Source organism: Helianthus annuus, chromosome 4, assembly GCF_002127325.2.
Source record: "Helianthus annuus cultivar XRQ/B chromosome 4, HanXRQr2.0-SUNRISE, whole genome shotgun sequence".
In the NCBI taxonomy this organism is placed as follows: domain Eukaryota; kingdom Viridiplantae; phylum Streptophyta; class Magnoliopsida; order Asterales; family Asteraceae; genus Helianthus; species Helianthus annuus.
In genome coordinates, this window is record NC_035436.2 from 172281082 (window position 1) to 172302295 (window position 21214).

Sequence of the window (21214 nt, forward strand, 5' to 3'; positions counted from 1 at the left end):
GATTGTTCAAGAGAATCCATAACAACTATATTGCGATAATATTTATTACATCGTTATCCCATACTAACAAATAATACAATCTCATAAGTCATCACAGATTTCTTGTCCTCTTGAACAATTCAAATCCGACAACCTAGATTTTAGGTGAGTTTCTAGACTTCCTAGCTTGATTTGATGTAGGCTTCAACTAGTCCTGCAACATACGTTAAAATAATGTCAATATAAAAGTATTGGCGAGTATACAGGTTTGATATGTAATAGAATAATAGATTAAAAAGTGCTGCGAATTTCCATATGCATAAACGTAATACACGACATGTATACTCACAAAACTGATACTACCAGCTAAGTCCTCGATGCTCGACTCTTCGATGGCATAACTAGACCCCGTCGAGCGCAATAGTACTATACTAGTCGTGGTGGGACGTCACGAGTATAAGTCCTAGCATACATGCAACTAGCATCACGTATATCTATGCAAACAGTTATTCGCAAGTGATAAATTGACAATTTGAATCATTCGTTTGATAAGTTCGATTTATAAGGAACGTATGTTACACCCAAAATTCGATAAAAGGGGTCAAGTATACTCACAGTGCGTATTTGGTTGGATTGACGGGATGATGCCTGAGAATGCCCTGACGACAGTTTGGGCCATATTTTCATATATTTATATTATTATTAAATTATTTATCATAATTTACTCACAAAAGGGTCGTATATACGTATCTATATAACCAATATTCGGTGCGGTGATCGATTTACGCGTGCCTTCGAGTGCGTTCTTTGATGTGATGTGCCACAATGATTATCGGTGCACTACTTGCTCGTGTTGCCGTCATCGTCACGATGGTTGGAGACATGGTACTCACTCGATAGTCTTTGTTAGCGTTGCTTGTTTACGTTTTGACACCTCACGGTTATCGAGGAGGGTAGATTAAGCCCTCACTCAACATCATCGTGAGTGTTATAATTATGAAAATAGGTTTGTAATAGCGATAGAATATGCGTAATTATTCGATTATACTTCGATTTAGCGATATATCTGATATAGTTATATTATGATTCGAATCTCCGGTGCTAGGCGTAACGAGTATAGCGAGTAGTAACAACGCATGAAAGTGCGGGTTGTTACAGTCTCCCCTGCTTTAGGAAATTTCGTCCTAAAATTAATCCATTAGTAGGGTCGTAAGAGTTGATGCGAATGGGTGTAGCGACTAAAAGCGTCTAGATGAGCGAGCGATCGATTGAGATTCGACGAGCGAGAGCGGTGTGAAGATACGATTCGAATAACCAAAAGCGATGACACACACAAAAGCGATTCCATATCGTTTTAAACTTGCCGATAATCGATTAATCTTCGAAGATATTTAGGAAAATCCCCTCATGGCGCGGCGCTAACTGCATCGATGTCCACACCAACGCTATGGGGAGGGTTTTTGTTATTTTGATAACAGATTTTGAGTTATACATTTTAAAAGAATTTGGTGGCAAAATAAGTTTTAAGAAAATTTTTCCTACAACGTGAGTTCGAGCTGAAACTCGATTGTCGAACCATCGTTTTCGGGAAGATTTCTTTTTGTCATTGCAAAAGTTTTAAGAAAAAACTGGACTTATGAAACTTCCATTGGGCACGGAGCTAAACTGATTCGATGTTTTCTCTATGTTGTAAGGAAATTTCACTTGTCCAATGGTTTTAACAAAATTTTATAAAAATTGGTTTTCTTTAATAGTACGGAAAAATAATTTACATCGAGCCCCACGGGGCACTTTCCCACGAAAGTTTGTTAATATGATTAAAACACTTATTTATAGGAAGTACCAGCGGCGTATCCACCATGTTTTGCCCATATTACCTCTGTTTCGTGAGGCGGTGTCACGCGCGCCGATAAGACACAGATAGAATTTCGATCCCTCGGTCCAAGCGATAGAATGCTAGACCGAGTCTTGAATTGAAGCGAATTGGATGCATACAAAGCGTTGATAGCGAGTGGGAGTAGTTTGATCATACGAAACATTGATATGGCACACAGGGTTAGATGACGATTGATAAGCGATAGCGAAGTACGCGATTTGATCTGACTAGATGCGATTTCGATTTGATTCCACATAAAACCCACACAACATGTCTCCACGGGAGTTGCTAATATGGAAAACACCACGTTTCCCATATTAGTTTTGTCCCGTGAAGCAATGTCATCTACCCTAATTCTACACAACTGCGCTGACTTCCAAGCGATAACCGAACATCGATAGGCAATAGACCCTGATAGTTGATAAGTAATGATTGTTGCGTTGTAAACGATATGCGATTCGATTGAGTTGAATACACCACAAACAGTAACTAATGCTAGCCCACATGGCCCTTTTTCCACGAAAGCCTGCTAATATGGTTAAAACACCACCATGTTTCGACCCTATTAGTTTTGTCTCGTGAAGCGAGGTCGTGCGTGCTAACATAACACAGATAACATGAGTATCGATGAGTGATAGCGACATGCGATGAGAGTATCGAGTTGATGAAATAGGCGCGAAATGCGCTAAAGCGAAAAGCGGCGAGTGATTTTCGATACTCGTCTAGCGATCCACAATAAGCGATCCACACTAGGCGGTAGAAGTTCACACAATAGTTCAATAGCCAGCGTTAGAGACTGCAAGATAAACGCATGATGCGATTGCGATTTCGAGCCACATATCGAGTGATCTTGATTGCGAGGTAGATCTAGCAAAACTACGATTGAGTTACGATGTAGACTTACGACCAGTCTTGCGTTGCTCCAATTGCTCTTCGGGGTGAACTTACCCAAGTCCATCGATGTGGCAATTGTGTTGCTTACGCAGACTTACGGGAAGTCCCACAGTGATGCGATTTAGTTTTGTTACGCCTTGTGATCGATTTGTATTGTGTCGAAAATAACCATTACATTATAATAGGTCTAATAACGTTCAACTCCACATGGCACTTTCTTCACGAAGCTTCGGTAGTATGGTAAAGCACACCTTGCGTTACCCTTACTACTTATGCCCCGTGCTTTGGTGTCACGCTTTGTTGACATGGCCAAGACCCTTGACCATGCTTTTAAACGTTATGGCACCATTAGAACTTCACTACGATCTCCGTGCACTGATCAAAGTAATCCCGTGTGCACCCGCGATTAGTTGTTCCTTGCACGTACATCGTACCTCATTCTAAAAGTGTTGTAAGGGTAAAATACATTATATAGTACATAGTGCTAGCGTTTAGATGGTGCTCGAGTATGAGAGAAATAGAGTCCACATGCGACGATAGGTGAAATAAGCTCCACATATAAAAGAAGACGATAGCGATAAGTCGTATTATTACAACAACATTAGAAGCAAAATAACGTTGCTGTGGAGGACACCTGCGGAGACGGCAGTTGTTGCTGACTCCCTTCAGAGTTGCGGTCCTGCGCGGCAGTTTTGTGTATGATGACCATACCAGTTGCAATTTCTGCAATAGCGACAATTTGCTTCTGGCGGGTGATGATACGTGCACGTGAAACACAGGGGATGAGGCCCATTGTAAGCACGTTTCGGTTGAACTGGGACTGATCGGAGAGGTTCGGGTTGCGGCAGCCCAGTTGTTGAAGAGTCTGGGCTCACGGTCTTTCGTTTGTGGTTAGGTTGAGCTTCCTGAGATGATGCAGTGTCGTTGTCGGATTCGCCTGATGATTTGACGGAGACATTGTCGGAGCAATCCTTAGAAGAACCCTCCGAGGAGTTGTCAGATGAACCATCGACCGATTCGTCAGAGGAATCGTCGGATGAGTTGATGATGATTGCTTGATGAGCTTGTTTGACAGGCTTCTTAGAGGAGAACCCGTCCAAGACTCGTTTACTGTTGATCTCTGCGGCTAAGCGGTAGGCTTCTTCGATGGTAGCAGGTCTTGCAGCTTCGACAAAATCACCCACACTCTCAGGTAAGCCGCGGAGGTACTTCGCGATGGCTTTCTCTGGAGTGTTGACTTGACTTGGGCAGATAGTACTAAGCTGCTTGAAACTTGTTGTATAGCCGGTATTGTCACCTTCGGTTTGCTTGATTTCCCAAAATTCGTTTTCTAGCTTCTAGACTTAGTGAGGAGGACAATATTCTTTCTTCATGAGTTCTCAGCTCGTCCCAAGAGAGGGCGTAACCTGCGGAGATTCCACGTTTGTTGCGTTCGACGGTCCACCAGTCGAGTGCTCGTGATTGAAATACCCTGGTAGCACAAGTAGTACGGAAACTATCGGGACACCCACTTTGTCGAAGGTGACTTCGATAGAATCGAACCATTGGAGCAGTTGGGTCACACCTCCTTCACCTGTGAATTCCATCGGGTCACAGGCTTTGAAGTGTTTGTAGAGGAAAGTAGATTGCGGCGATTCCGTCTTAGAGTCCTTTGTGGCTCGAGAGTTACTGAGAGAGTGCACTTGAGCGACAATTTGAGGAATGAGCTTGACCACTTCCTTGGTCACAAGCGAGGCAATCCTCTTATCGGCGCTTCGTTTGGCTCTTCTCCTAGCTATTCATCTCGAGATAGAGTTGTCGGAAGGCATCTAGACAGAGAGAGAGATTTGGAATGAGATTCGATCATAATGATTTTGAGTTTACGACGCGATTGAGCGCGATCGAGACTTGTAACGTGCAATATAAATAGACTTCACATAGGAGCCACATAGGAGACACGAAACTTCCTAGACTCTCACACAATAATTTGGTTGTACGTAGATATAGTTAGTTGTAGTTTATATTACACACACATATTATGGCTTAGAATGCGCGAGGACGCGTTGAGAGAGAGAATGCGAGAGAAAAGCGGGCAATTAGACATTAGTTTTGTTGCGAACATTCGGTCTTTGTTTTGGATTGCGATGGCTGTGCGAGTTGTGCGTTTTGTAAAACAGGGAGCGAAAATCATAGTTTAACAAATAAAACGTAACTAAGTTCATCAAAACGTAAAATCCGGCGAGTCGTAGGCTTAGTAAAGTACTCGGAGTGCCTCGGGTGTTTAGGCGTCGACTACCCAAGGTAACCCAATCACACCCAACGAATTCGTGCACGCGCGTTGACTTTGGAGACTTATGCTTCCACTGGGACGCAGCTCATGGCATTCGTCCTCCTAGTCATCGCGTGGCTCGAGTCATTGTGATGGTCGAGTCCCTGGAGAGAGCTTTTGAAAACTATTTTAGAGAGTGGAACGGTTCATTAAGGTATGGGTTTCACCCCTGACTTAACAGTTTCGTTCCCAATTGTGGTTGTGCTCATCGAATGAATCCGAGCTCCACTAGAAATTCGAAACGGAGGCTTTTGTCGAGGTATGGATATCACTCCTAACTCAACGAAAGTTTCTCATGCTGGAAAAATGCGCTGAGTGAGCAATCCTATCGAGAGTTATTGGTTTTCACACCTGGTCTCGACGGGATCACTCGGTTGCGAGATGCGAGTATTTTCGAAAACATGTGTATTGTGTCAGCCTTAGGAAAGGCTAAGTGGTATTTCAGCCTTAGGAAAGGCTTCTTCGTGCGAAGCTAGTATGCGGGGTTGACACAAAGTTGTAGACTTAGCAATTTCGATCGAAAGCATCAGGTAGGCGCAATACAAACTCTACCGGGTTCGTACGAGTCAGCCTGTGGGTGCTTAGACTATAGACTAGGTCAATTTCTAAGACATCGACCCGGACTAGGTCGAGTCTTGCTAATTCCCTATAGTTATGGCTCTGATACCAATCTGTTACACCCCAACCGATGGGGGAATCATCGGGGCGCGGCACTAGGCGAATCAGATTGTCCAAGAGAATCCATAACAACTATATTGCGATAATAATTATTACATTCGTTATCCCATACTAACAAATAATACAATCTCATAAGTCATCACAAATTTCTTGTCCTCTCGAACAATTCAAATCCGACAACCTAGATTTTAGGTGAGTTTCTAGACTTCCTAGCTTGATTTGATGTAGGCTTCAACTAGTCCTGCAACATACGTTAAAATAATGTCAATACAAAAGTATTGGCGAGTATACAGGTTTGATATGTAATAGAATAATAGATTAAAAAGTGCTGCGAATTTCCATATGCATAAACGTAATACACGACATGTATACTCACAAAACTGATACTACCAACTAAATCCTCGATGCTCGACTCTTCGATGGCATAACTAGACCCCGTCGGGCGCAATAGTACTATACTAGTCGTGGTGGGACGTCACGAGTATAAGTCCTAGCATACATGCAACTAGCATCACGTATATCTATGCAAACAATTATTCGCAAGTGATAAATTGACAATTTGAATCATTCGTTTGATAAGTTCCATTTATAAGGAACGAATGTTACACCCAAAATTCGATAAAAAGGGTCAAGTATACTCACAGTGCGTATTTGGTTGGATTGACGGAATGATGCCTGAGAATGCCCTGACTTCAGACTGATTACATGAGGATTGGATTACGCGTTAAATGGTATCGGAATACACGAAATTGGACGAAAGTTAGATCGAAAGTTGGCCCATTCGGATAGGCCGTCCGATCGGATAGGCTGTTCGATCGGATGGTCAGCTCGATCGAGTGGGCTGCTCGATCGGCCAGCCCGTCCGATCGGCTAGCCTGGCCGATCGGCTAGACCGCTCGGTCGGCTGGGCCGCTCGATCGGCTGGGCCGCTCGATCGGGTGGGCCGCTCGATCGGCTAGCCTGTCCAGCTGTTTTTCGACGATTTTCGCGTATTTTCGGTGGTTTGGTCGGGACGTTGTTGTGACGTGTTGAACAACTGAAATCCCATCAATTTCGGACCTGTTCTAAAAGGAGGAAAGGTGGCCCGGATCGGTTGGCCCGTTCGGTCGGCCGGCCCAACCGATCAGCTGGCCTGTCCGATCGGGCGGCCCAGCCGATCGGCTGGTCCGTTTGACTGGGTGGCCCAGCCGGTTGGCTGTCCTGTCAGATCGGCCGGCCCAGCCGATCGGCTGGCCCGTTCGATCGGGCGGCCCAGCCGTTCGGCTGGCCCGTCCGTACGGAAGCCTTTCGATCCTCGTTTTTGGTGCGTTTACGACTGTTTGGGCCATATTTTCATATATTTATATTATCATTAAATTATTTATCATAATTTACTCACAAAAGGGTCGTATATACGTATCTATATAACCAATATTCAGTGCGGTGATCGATTTACGCGTGCCTTCGAGTGCGTTCTTCGATGTGATGTGCCACAATGATTATCGGGGCACTACTTGCTCGTGTTGCCGTCATCATCACGATGGCTGGAGACATGGTACTCACCCGATAGTCTTTGTTAGCGTTGCTTGTTTACGTTTTGACACCTCACGGTTATCGAGGAGGGTAGATTAAGCCCTCACTCAACATCATCGTGAGTGTTATAATTTATGAAAATAGGTTTGTAATAGCGATAGAATATGCGTAATTATTCGATTATACTTCGATTTAGCGATATATTTGATATAGTTACATTATGATCCGAATCTCCGGTGCTAGGCGTAACGAGTATAGCGAGTAGTAACAACGCATGAAAGTGCGGGTTGTTGCATCAGTAATCCAATGGATTTGTTTATAAAATTCCCACCCCCCCCCCAAACGCCAAAACACGCCCGTCCCCCACCCCATGGCGTTTTCCGGCGTGATTGAACCAAAATCCCCCCTCCGGGGTTCTTTAAAACACGCTCAATTCTCCCTCTTTTCAAATTGTTTGGCCAATGACTTTTTTCCATGTCAAATACAATTAATTTTAAATTAAAAAACAAGAAAATAATAATTGGGTAATCATTGATGGGGCATTATTGGGCATTATCCCACTACGCCCATTTGTGAAAAATGCCCATAATGCCCCTTTGCTGACTAGGATAACACGTGTCACATAATGCCCATGGGTAGGGGCATTATTCATGTGTACCACTACACATGGTCTAAGAAAACTCAGTAAGGGGAGTGGGGGTGGTCATCACTCATCACTCACAACATCCAATCAAGTTCCGCCATGTCATCAACCATTATTCCATCACTACAACCTTTTTTTAGTGGCAGTGGTCATCACTAATGATGGAATTCCATCACTCACAACTTTTTTTATTTTCTTAAATTAGAAATTAACAATAAAAACTAAAATTATAAATTTCATTAAAATTAAAACATACTAGTTCAATTTAACATACTAGAAATATTTTAGGCTACAATTTAAAAAAAAAATACTAAAAAAACTCTACTCCTCGTCCGACTCATGAAACTCCAAACCTAAAGAACGTATTAGTTCGATAAAATCGTATCTCAACCGAAAGTGAGTTTCTTCATCACGCAAGTCTTGTTGGATATTTTCTGGAACTTGAACTTGTGTAGGGGGATCCGGCACCCAATCCGGAGATATTGCACGTCCGTCTTCTTTGATTAGCATATTGTGCAATATGATACGTGTATATACTATGCTATGTATTGAATTCTTGTTCATCGCACGAAACGGTCGGTGTATTATGCCCCATCCACCCTTTAAAACACCAAAAGCCCTCTCAACATATTTTCTTTCCGATTCTTGCAACTTTTTGAACACGATTTCTTTAGCCTCGACAGAAAAGGAAGGAGCTTTCACAAAACATACCATGATGGGTAGGTACCATCCACAAGAAGAAAGCCTCGTCTGTAATATCGTTTGTTAACATAGAATGGACAGAAGGGTGCGGTACCATCCGTTAAGGTTTGAAACAACGGCGATGTGTGCAACACATTGATGTCGTTGTTTGAACCTAAAACACCGAAATATGAATGCCAAAATGTAACACCTCGTGTTTCGAAAGTCAAAGTCAAGATTAAAATCAAAGGAAGAAAAGATTGCTAATTGCGATCTGTCACTCCTTACTCAACTCCTGTTTTGACTTCTTTGACTTGTAGATAATCTATTTATTTTATCGCATTAGTTGTATTATGTGGAGTACTTGTTAATGATCGAGATTTAATCACTATTTATCGCATGTTTAATCGCTTTATCGCTTATCGCATCGCAATCTCATTCGCAACCCGAATTATGCATGTTGATGCACTACATCTGTCGACTTCGTCTTGTATCGAGTCTTAGATTGAATTGTATAGAATAGGGCACGTTTTACGAGAAAATTGGAGAATGTATGTATTTAGGATGATGCTTTCGCTCATAGGGTCATACAATTAATTTCGCTCATGTGGTCCTTGGGGCGAAATCACAACACTATATATAGTGTTCATGAGCGAAATCAGGAGTAGAGTTGTACGAATTCCATACCGAAGTGCTGCCAGTGTGAAGACTGCTTGTATTTGTGATTTTATTAATACAATCAACAGTTAAAGTGAAGAATCAGTTGTTTCTAGCTTTGTTTCTTGTTATTCCGCACCTGAAACAGAGTAGAACACCTCTGAATGACTCATTCGGGTCAGGTCACCGATCCTACAATGCATTCTGGATATTGTTTTACATGCGTGTGTTATTTATGTGTTACTTGTGCATGTTTATTTATGTTTATGCTTGTGGTGGTTAATCGAAACGCAATCGTAACTCTATCGCAATCGAATCGTAAACGCTAAACGCAAGTTACTTATAGTGATTGTATGTTAGATATAGTAGTTAGGTTATTTGTGTAACAAATGAGTTATTCTATCGCATCGCTCGTTAGAATCGCGTCACAAAACTCAACGCACAAAACGAATCACCGAAACTCAAATCGTCGGAGCCACTTGATCGAGTGACAACTCGATCGGATGGCCATCCAATCGGATTGCCATTCAATCGTATTACCACCCGATCGGACAGTCATCAGATCGGTGACCCACTCGACCCTTTTGCACTTTCCTTTTTGGGAAACCCTATAAATACCCTCACATGTCACATCACTTGATGTGACAGCTCCTCACTCGACCCAGCCGCACTTCAGCCTCATTTCTCTCGATTTCTCACGATTCTTGTAAGTTTTCAACCTAAATCTTGTACTTCTATAATCTACACACACTTCTCCATCATTCTCTTTTGAATCTAAACTTTTAACCATGAAATCAATGGATTTGAGGTGTTCTAGGGTGATGTCATCATGGAGTTCTTATGAACTTCATGTTTTGGCTTCAATCCACCAAGAACAACTTAGATCTGGCCAATTTCCATATGAATGAACAAAGATCTTGCATAGATCTGAACATATTCATAGTGAAAAGGATTTAAAGATGGTTTTCTAAAATCGGAACTCGTTCTGATCTTCTGCTCCTTCTTAGTGATGTATCGGTTCAAGATCTGATTGCTATCCGATCGAGTGATAACCCTGTTGTGAACTTGTTCTCACTAAGTGTCTAACCAATCAGATCGTTACCCGATCGAACGACCGTTCGATCGATCGACCTGAAGGGTAGAGATACTTCTCTGTTTTCAAAATGCTACAACGAAAACTTCAAAAGGTAAACCATCATATACAAACACATCCTCACCAAATGAGGTGTCAATCCAATCGAATGGACATCCGATCGGATGACCATCCGAATGGATTGACATCTGATCGACTGGCCATCCGATCGGATTGCCATCCGGTCGGATTACCATCCACACTTGGTATCATTTCACCGTTTTACGCGCCGCTTATTTGTCACACCCTGAATTTTGCGGAAGCATGATTATGGTATGACTTTCTTAATACCATTGCATTCAATCATAACAACAACTATATGATAAAACCATAGATTTGTCATCCATTAAATAAGTTTGAAACATAACAACATTGTTTTGAAATGCAGACTTCAAATTCAAATTTTACAAACCGTACAAATTGTTTATGAGTTCATTAAGGACTCATCGAAAGATATTGAATAATACCAAGGTTTGGAAGGCGTGTCTCGTCCAGGAATAAGACACACTAACCAAACTCAAAGACCATGGATGACATCTTTATTCCTAACTGTAACACCTTGAAAAATTTCGTCCAATAATGCATTGGCACGTGTCATAGACTTCCGGTATGTGAAAATAAACTTTAGAGGGACTAAAGTTGACAAACGGTGAAAACTATGGAACGTAAGGGTCCAAAGTGTCAACAAGGGATAAATAGACTCTATGATAACCCTACATAATGTTTATAACCCTAAACGGATGGATCATGGATCATACAAAGCGGAAATTGCCCGAAAGTGAGGAATTACAAACTATAGGGGCTAAAAGTGTCAACATGTTGAATTTATACCTCTGAGTGAACTTTTGCCAGACCCGAAGCTTTGTAATGCTAAAATATACTCACTAGAATATGTGGTAAAAATTTCATGAAGTTTCGTTATCGTATGAGAAAGTTATGGCCAAAACCGTAATTGAGGGGTTAAAAGCGTCAACGTCGAATTTCATGACTTTCGGGTGAGCGCAAAGTTAACCGAGGACATTACCATGTTGGTAAAAGTCCCAAGGTTCTTAAAAACCAGATTTGAGGGTTTACGAGTCAAGATAAATGGCCAAATCATGGTAACCAAAGTACAGGGACCAAAACTGCAACAAATGAACCAAGTTTGGAGCTGCAGACCCCAGGCGCCCGCCTGAGGCCTTACGCGGGCCGCGACCCAGCGCCCAGCTCCAGTTTTCGCGATCAGCTGCTGTTGGGTCCGAATTTTGAGGGCATAACAGCTATTTCCACCTCTAAGACTCACCAATCATATTACATGCAAGTATGGACACCTGTGAGCTTCCTATAACACCTGAATTCACAATAAAATCTGATCAATTCACCACATTTTGAGGACTTGTGTAACAACCAAGAACACTAGCAAACTTGCAAGAACTCTCAAGGCATTCTAGGAGCAATCTGATCGACAAGGCAACTTCCAAGTGTTATCTAGGCTTCATTAGGACCCTTGTAAGCATTCATATCATTCTTTAATTCGTTCTAGCTTGATTATTAGCCAAAAGTCAAATCCGTAGTAAATATAGTTTGACTTTTCGATTAAACGAATTTGGCTCTGTCATTTCTCAAATTGAAACCACTGATAAGTTGGTATTTATGTGGGAAACAAACCCTCAAAAGGGTATTCTCTGATTCCCACTCTAAGCATGCTATTTGTCGAGTCAAAGTTGCTCTTAAAAAGTCAACAGGAAGTGTTTTTGCGAAATATAGCGTAAATGGTAATGTAGATGACATGCAATCAGTTTGATCATCAAAATAACTTTATAATAAATGTAAGAATGTGTTTTATCATAATCAACTCGACAATCTTTAGTATAAACACGAATCGGAACCGAAAGTCTTGTAAAACGACTTTTTCGTTGACTCTCGATTCGGATCCGTGCATGCATGTTTGAGATCTGTATTAGAGTTTATTTTTGACCATTTTTATTTAAGTTTAACTCTCTGGAATTTTTACATCTTGAGTCTATGCTTAACCGATTCATATGCATGTTTCCGATTTATGCTTAAAGTTGACTATTTTGCCCTTTTTGTTATAACACGTGATTTTTGGAAAAGTGAAAGAGTAGAAATCTTTATTTCTGATTTATAGACTTGCACCAAAAATTTGAGATCAGTTGGTGGTCCAGATTTTGAGTTATGGCCAATATCGTAAAACTGTAGCTTTATGTTAAATAAACGGCGCATTTAGCGTATAACCTATTTAAGGCCACTTTTTGATATAAAACTTTTTACCCACTGATGTTATATAATATTTTGGGATTTTTGATGATTTTTATTTAATTTTTGGCTGATCGTATCATAGGTCGCTAGGTTGATTCGGTTAAATGCCGGTTTTGACCGTTTAAGCCATAAAATGAGTTTTATGCATCCTTTTGACCCCGAACCTTTTTCTACTGATTTTATTTGTTAAATAAAGTATTTTGAGCATTCTGGAAATATAAAAATTTCAGCTTTCTTTTAAAAACCCGGAAACGGCTCTAAATCGCATTTTTAAACGTTTTTAGCGCATAGTATGCGTTATACACATAATAAACATATAAGGATTATGCCTACTGATGTATTTAGCATATTTTTATAAAATAACAGTAAGTATAAATTTTTGAACTCAGATTTCCAGTTTTGACAGTTTTAGCCCTTGTGAAATTACTAAAATACCCCTACGGTGCATAGTTTGATTTTAAATGATAAGTTTTGTATATGGGTCATACCCTACTGTTATAATATGTCAAATTAAACACATTTACTGTATAAATCAGACCTGTAACCCAGATCTTCAATTTGACTATTTCATAATCTTTTAAATGACCAAAATGCCCTTCTAAGGCATAAATTGAGTTTAAAATAATTCGGGGCATAATAGAACATAACTTGCTGATATTATATCATACTTAAAGCATATTATCTCAGGGAACTTGCATATGACTCTTTTGGTTACCCGTAACGCCCTTTTAGCGTTCGGTTCGGTTTATGTAACTAGTTTGCATAAATTGACCGAAACGGGTCAAACGTTATCATTTTTGTCTCAAAATCCAGAATTTATTTAGTATACCCATATTATACAAGTATTCAAACTTGTCGGGTCTAAATCACATTCTATCCGGTCTTCGCTTAATCGTGCGCTTGAACCGTATCGTCCTTAAAACTAACCGGTCAAGCTTAGGCTTAAATAAAAGACCCGTTAGGAATCTAATAGGTTATTATAAACCTCTGTTCCAGAATAGGAGGCCCAGTAAAAGCTACCCTCACTTGCCAATTGTGATTCATACTTACTCAGGTAAATACATTTTGACTTATTTTCCCTATACGGGCTTGGGGTACGGTATATAGAATACCGCTTGATCGAGCGTACAAATCTTGCACCCTTGGGTATGCAATTGGAATAATTTGTTCGGCTCGTTTAAACAGTCTTGTTTTACTTTAAGCCTTTGGGGGGTTAATGACCGTGTCCCGGATATCCTTGGCATTATCTTACGAGATGGCCACGACCAGAGCACGGGGTGTAGGCGTACACCCGTCGTGTATAACTCTTTAATGTGGTGTGTCTATTAATCTTTAACCCGGACAAGATCCCGGGCTACTGAACGCACGAGTAACATGTAATTCGTTCACAAGTTTATATTGCATAATTATCCCAAGTTATAAAAATATTTATGCCTTGTGCATTTAAATCAATTTTCAACCATTTTTAAAATGAGTCAGTTAATTTGTATTTACCAGTGTAAACTGACATATTTTCCCAAAAGGTTAAGTGCAGGTACTACACGTACTAGGCTGGCTGTCTCCTAGAGCGTCCACAATAGTCTCGCAAGCTCGGACGACAATAAAACTGTTGAACAATTATCTTATTTTATTTGATCCGCCTGTGGATCCGTTTCAACTACTTGTGATATTAATATTACATTTTATTTAAAGTTGAAATGAATCTATTTCTGCTTCCGCTGTGCATTATTATATTGTGTTGTTTGTCTATGACGATGCCAACTACGTCACCATACCCCACACCGGGCCCACCGGTGACACGTGGAGATCGCGGTGTGACACTAACGCAGCATAAAAACTTCCAACGCCCGCCAGATCCACTTACTAATTCCCTGAAATACATGTAGTTTGAAAACATCAACAAAAGTTGAGCGAGTTCATGTGTTTGTTTGTATGTATGAGTAAACCTTTGAAACCATTGTGAGTATGTCTGTAAGTTTATAAGTCCCGGTATGAAAGCAACAAGGAAAAGATCACCAATAGTTTGCAAGGCCATTGATATGTGTGAAGTGATGCAGGAAGACTCAAACCTAGCAAACTTTGTATCGGGCTTCCGGAAATAAGACATAGTCACCTCATGGCCTATACGGTGGACTCATGGATGGGGCTCGCTACACCCAGATAGATCTATCACTCCTGTCCCTCGGTCCTTATACGAGGATTAATGGTCTCAAGTATCCGCCTACCCATTCACATGATCTATGGTTTTTTCCTAGGCTAACCATACCAATTGTATTTGTATGTAATACTTTTGTAACATGTATTTCACCCCTGAAGTTAATAAACAAAATAGTTTAAAGAAAAGGGGGACATGAACTCACTGTATTGCGTCTTCGGTACTCGTAACTCAAATCTCCTCAGCAAACACGACTACCTACAATGTACCGATGTCTATTAGACGGACGGGTAGTGCCTTGTTTTAGTATTGCGTAGTGCCTTTCAGTTACGTTTTAAAGTGTCTTCGTTATAATTCCGAGTTAAAATAATAAATATTTTAACCTTAAATTATATTTAATTTTGGAATAATTGTTAAACGATATTTTGTAACAATACTTCTCAAGTATTTCCTTCCCAAGGACGGGGTATCTTATACATGTATATCCATATTCTTGTTTTGGTATATCTTGCCATGTATTGGCGTCGTATTCCGGTGCGTACGTATTTTCTAAATAAATATCCAATATATTCCCAAAACAATATATCTTCAAGTCTTACTTAGAAAATATATATAAACTTATCTTGTCCAAAATAATGCATTTCAAGAAAATATATATATTTTTCTCAAAAATCGTATATCTTCTAAATATTCTAGGAAAAATATATATTTTTACTTCTCAAAAATAATATATTTTTCTCCTTGTCAAAATATGATATAACTTTGTAATATTTACAAAAATCATATTTTCATTCCTTGTATCCAAAACAATATTTAACAAAAATATATTTGTAACGGTATTTTCCGGATTATTTTATAAGTTACGTTCTTGCGTTCGATTCCACAATATTGTGTGTGTAACTTATATATTTATTCCTTGATATTCTTGGTATTTTGGTTAAGTTATATTATTCTACCCTAAAATAATATAACTATTTCACCAAGTTTACAAATATTCACACAAATGTCTTAATGTATATATATCTATATATATATATGTATGTATGTATATATATATATATATATTCTAAATATATATTTACCAATTTTCATTTATAAAACCAACCTCCAATATTTGTATTTTTGTTACAAAAATTATGGCAAAGTTTATATTGAAAACCTATGATCAAAATACACTTGTAAATATTTGTTAGAAAATATTTCTTTAAGTGTTTATATTTTTAGAAAATTTTGTCATAGTTTCCCCTAAAAATGGAGGTGTCCATGCTATCAAAGCATATCATTTTCTTTTCAAAAAAATCATCATAATCAACAAACAATCCCTAAACAACTTACACTTACGAAGTGCAATCACTATACAATTTACATAACAACGTGAACTTGATCTTTTACAAAAACTTGTAGTAACTTGGTAATGTTTTTAGTAGATCTAGTTATCCTTTAAAGTGTGTTTATTTCTCTAAAAACTCATTCTTAAAGAATTTAGGTGTTTACAACTTGTAAACACATTTTACAAAAATGTTTCTTTGTGAGATCTTCTTGTTTCATAAGTGTTTATACACTTGTTCTGCCACTAAAAATAGTGTATTTTTAAGTAAAAACCAAGATCTTCTAAAAATCACATTTTGAACTTGGTTCTTTTGGAAAACCATTCATTAATCTTAGATTTATTAGATTATCAACTCACTTGATTACTATTTTTCAAGAAATCATTCTATTTTTCAAGTTCATGCTTATATGTGAGGATGATCTTCTTGTGCTAACACATAATCATCCTCTAACTTGCTAGATCATGTGTTTAATCACAATCTAGCAAGCTCCTTGTGATGATCATCATCACAACCTCAAGTAAACAACAATCAAACATCATACATATACTAAACAACATTATTTCATCCATATTTCATCATATGTTAAGCTTATGTTCAAGATTCATGTTCATGTCTTTTAGTGTTCTTGTGATTTACAACATAATACATCTTTTAACCAACTAAAAATAGAAGTGAACAAGGGTTATGAGAGTCTTACAACTAGCACAAGGCAAGGGAAGAACACAAGATGTTGGTGATGACAAAAGTGGAGGATAATAGCAATTGATGGAGGTCCTTCAAGATCCAAGAGCACCAAGCTTCCTTAATCACCTTCTAACACCTTGAAATGAGCTTGGAATGGAGGGGATTGAATTGAAAGTGGTGATGGTGGTGTTGCGTATTCTCGGCCGAGAATAGAAGAGGGAGAAGGAGAGAGGTGGTGATGTTAAGTGTGGAAGATTATGGTGATCTCTAGTCCTCTTATAACCATCATAAGCTATTGTCCAATGGGTTTTATGTCCCTCAAGTACACATCATAATCTTTAGCCAATCTAAGCAAAATCAATTGAGTTTTAGGGGAATCAAGAGAAGATTTGAGTGGGGCCACTTCTTGTGACCGTAAACATGAGGGGGGGGGGGTTATGTGTAAGTTTTGATGGTAAATTATGTTAATTAGTTGGAGGTTAAGGGTAAAGTCTAGTGTTTATGTGTATGATGCATTATATAGTGTGTTAGGGTGTTCGGGAACCATAACTAGTTCATAAATAATAAAACAATGCTTCTAGTAATATTTTGGTGTTTCGGGTAATGTCCGCTTGTTCGGTTAGATACTGGTTCGTTAAAGTGTCAAGCTATTTCGTTTAGTGTTCTTTAAGTACCCTTTTGTGACACTTTTCATTCCCGACACTTAGGAAAGCATTCAGGACCATTTTGCCATATTTTTGCACATTACTAGCTTGTTAAAAAACTGAATTCTGCTGAAATGTACAGAATTCTGCACTTTTAGTGGGGTTTAGGCACTTTCCGGCACTTAAACTATCACCTAGTGATGCAGTTTTATGATCCTTACTTCCCTACACACCATACTAGTGTAGTACCTTGTCTCTGGCCCTTACGAGGTCTCAAACTGTCTGTCTATGTACTGAACATCGTCAGCATTTTTCTGGGTTATCCGCTAACTGTGCTAACCGTGCTTTGTGCATCGTCTATGTCACTAAAGTTTGTATGTAAAAATGATGTGACAGTACGAAATGTGATGCACATGTAAGTATAATGCGGTGATCAGAAAGCAATTCCAATCATAAATTGTAAATCAGCACAGTCATTAGCACTAATCATCATTTAATAATTGTACGGATGCATGCAAATTTGACAGTTGTCACATTATTGTTTTTGCTATCGTCAACTGTTCAGGCTAATATCTCTCAGCGCTCCCTTCAATCCAAGGCAATGTTTACTTGTTAAACGCTATCTGTGAGTATACTCGAACCCTTTTTGCTTTACGCACTTTTGGGTGTTACATACGTTATCTATATTCAAATCACATCAATCACACAACGCAAACACTATTTATACGCTGACCGTTATTGCATGCTACGTGTTTTCGATGAATGTTTGTATGTTATGTTAACACAGTGATTGTTGCTTGACACCTTAGCAACGATAGTACTATAGTTTGGACTCAGCACCTGTCGTGGACAGGGGTTGTTAAGGGCTTTACTTCACGTGTCCCAGTGGGGATATGTGTTGCGCATTCTACAACTCGCAGTCACGTCTGTGCATATTTCTCTGTCGATAACCTACTTGCCTTCACTTTATACATGTTACATGCTGGTTATGTGTAAACTATTTCGAACTCTATTATGCTATATCAAACTTGTATGCTCACCTTTACACCATGTGCATTAACCTTTATTTTTAACATATGTGACATGTGTTTAGGATGCTATCTGCTAAGAAGCTGTGTTTTTCCTACTTTTGTGGAATCGAGTAGGATGGAGTCTAGAAACAAACAATTTATTTATATTTTGAATCTGAGTTGTCGAAACAATTTATTTGTCTGTGAGATATTATGTCTGTATTAACTGATTTGCTAAGTATGTTATGGTATGGGACGTAACTTTAAATATTTGGTAAAATTAGTTGTTATGGATTTCTCCTGGACAATCTGTTTCGCTCAGTGCCGCGCCCCGATGTTTCCGTCATCGGGTAGGGTGTGACACAAAACCATAAATCATTCGACGCCACCGCTTCAAGTATGATGGTTGGTCTTTTGATGTCACCTCTAACATACGCCCCTCGCAACTCTCTTGGACGATTTTTCCACTCGATATGTGTACAATCGATGCTACCGAGCATCCCTGGAAAATGCCATCTAGCCTCATGGGCAGCGTATATACGTGAGATGTCGTGTCTCGTCGGTTTACGTAAAAACTCTTTACCATACAATTTAATGACTGTGTTGCAAAAAAAATTGCTGACATTCACGGGAAGTTCTGGAGGCCATAGCTAGGTCTTCATCAAATTGATCGGGAGGGTTACCTGTCGCTAGTTTGCGAATGACGGACGTGCATTTTTGTATCGCCGTGAAACTTGGTCTGCCCCTTGCATCGTAACCTTCTTGAAACCATTCATCGCTTGCTTCGATGTCTCCAACAATCTTTAAAAATAATTCTTTTGGTAAACGAAACCGATCTCTAAACGTTTCGGCATTGTAGAGCGGATGCTCCACAAAATAATCGTTCATTAACCCTTCGTTGGCATGTATACGATCACGATCTACCATCTTCTTCTTTGGGAGGGACGAACTAGATTCAAGTTCGTTATACACCGACACAAAATATTTAAGCGTCTCATTGTCAGAAGACGACTGGGTATCATTATCGCTGTTCATCGGAAACGTCGAATCCGTAGGAAACTCCATTTGAGAAAGATGTAGATTGTGTGAAACGTGTTTGTGTTTGGGTGTGGGTGAAATGGTTAAAATTGAAAAGTATATATAAAAGGTTTAAAGTTTTTTTTTTAAATATTACCGTTAAAAAACGGTCAAAAAAAGCCAAACAGTTGAATTTTTGTAATGTTCAGCGTGTGATGTCTTCCACGTGTGTAATTTTCCACGTGTTGTATATGTTGGTGGCGGCGGTGTGCAAATGTCGAGCACGCGTGATGGGCTTCCATCACGTGCCCACCCCCATTCCTCTAAGCACATGAATGATCCAAAGAGAGAAAAAGAAGTTTATAAAACCAATCACCAACCCCAATCCGCCGCCACCATCACTCCCCACCGCCGCCGCCGCCATCCCCTTCCATCACCACTGCTCTGCCTCCTAAACCCATACCCGCATCCACCATCAACCACCCATCCCTAAATCAACAACCACAATCAACCACCCAACCCTAAATCAACAACCACCGTCATCCTCCACAATCACCCCACCGTCACCATATCACCCACAACTTTGATGCTACATTAACACAGTTAAGGCATATACGTGATACCCACTTTAGTGAGAAGTCTTTGGAAAAATGTTCTCTCACTTTAATTTTCTTTTAATTTGTTTCAAACTTTTCACTGGTCACTTATTAGTTGTTATGTGCATTCCTTTCTTTGAATTATTTGATCTAATGAAATACAGAAGTACCTTTCTGTTATGTTTTTTCATTGTAGGAAATAGGAATCCATATGTTCTTTTTTTTTTATTTAATTAATCGAGTTTCAGGAAAATACCATTTCAAGAAAACCATGTTATCCAGCAGGCATCAATTCTTGGAAACTTGGAGAAGCTTGGAGCATTGAAGTCGTCTAGTATTGAGGAACAACTTCAATGTGACACTTCATGTCTTCATCTACAAATTCTAGTGATTCTCCTGCAGTTGTTGAGTTTGGAGCAGGGAGGAAGTATCCTAGAGAAAGTGATGATGGTGATTGTGGTGTTCCATCAGTGATGGTGGTGTGGATCGGTGATTGTATGGTGTGTGCGCAGTGTGCTATGTTTAAGATCAAACATAGAGAGGGAGAAAAGGGGGTGGGTGGGCTCGTTGATGGTGGGCCCATTTATCTTTAAAAATAATTTATCTTTAAAAATAAGAGCAAAGTGCTCGGATAGTCCTTGTGGGTTGCCCATTTTTCACCTTTAGTCCTTAACTTTCTAAAATTACAGCTATAGTCCCCAACTTTTGCAATTTCGTTCCTGGATAGTCCCTAACGCAGATGGGGGTTAGTTTTTTGTGTTAAGTGGGTACAAAATGACTAAAACACCCTTAATGTTAAAAATAAAAATTAACACTGTTAAAAATAAAAATAAATACAATAAAATTATAATATTAAAAAAGTGGGGCCCATCTTTTTTCCTACCCCCACCCTACCCCCTCTACCTTTTCTCTCTTTTGCCTGCAACAACCTCCACAGAAACTCCACCACCATACAATCCCCATTCCACCACCATAATAACACCATCCTCATCTTCTTACCCCACCTTGTGACCATTGGAATTCACCAAAAGCACATTATTCAACATCATCAGATAAGAAACTTTAGTTCTAATAGATTAATTTACTTAGAATGGTCTAGACAAACATGGTAAAAGAGGTGACTGCGCCGCCGGGATTGAACGACGGTTCCGTAACAAT